This window comes from Apis dorsata, unplaced genomic scaffold (genome assembly GCF_000469605.1).
Source record: "Apis dorsata unplaced genomic scaffold, Apis dorsata 1.3 scaffold_99, whole genome shotgun sequence".
Classification (NCBI taxonomy): Eukaryota; Metazoa; Arthropoda; class Insecta; order Hymenoptera; family Apidae; genus Apis; species Apis dorsata.
Genome location: NW_006263397.1, coordinates 700,518 through 700,896, shown reverse-complemented (window position 1 = coordinate 700,896; position 379 = coordinate 700,518). Strand labels below are relative to the sequence as shown.

The window sequence follows — 379 nt, the reverse complement described above, 5'->3', positions numbered from 1 at the left end:
CTCTGAAGAATCTGAAAGCCGACTCTCTCCCCCTCCCCCTCCCCAGAAAAGGAAATTTCAAAGGAGCCTCGTCTCTGCTCGTCTCAAAAATTCGTTTCGATAACCAGAACCACCGCGATCAACAGTAACAAACCCGATCGTAGATTATTCCTCCTCCTCCCCCATCCCCCTTCGATTCTCGAACAAGTTGCCCTTTACTCTACGTCTGAATAAGTTTCGATGCAGTGGCATTGCCGATCCATTATCGGGGAAACTCTCCTCTTTCGGCCTTTTTCGTGAAACGGCGCGCGCGATAAAACCCCGCTTTTTCCACGCCAGGGAAGGATATAAGGGTTGTTGGAGCTTTGGCGACGGAAGTGGCCCGAATTCCACCGCCTTT

The 379-nt window shown here is 51.2% G+C and overlaps 1 protein-coding gene and 1 long non-coding RNA gene across 3 annotated transcripts in view; both read left to right on the top strand.

Annotated features, from left to right (window-relative positions):
• Window positions 1–379, top strand: part of LOC102672479 (proteoglycan Cow) — a 187,571-nt gene that overhangs the window by 68,645 nt on the left and 118,547 nt on the right. The window lies entirely within an intron of this gene.
• Window positions 66–379, top strand: part of LOC116185115 — an 8,369-nt gene continuing 8,055 nt past the window's right edge. The window contains exon 1 of the long non-coding RNA XR_004149898.1: window positions 66–80. This is a non-coding gene — a long non-coding RNA (uncharacterized LOC116185115). The remainder of the gene's footprint in view (window positions 81–379) is intronic.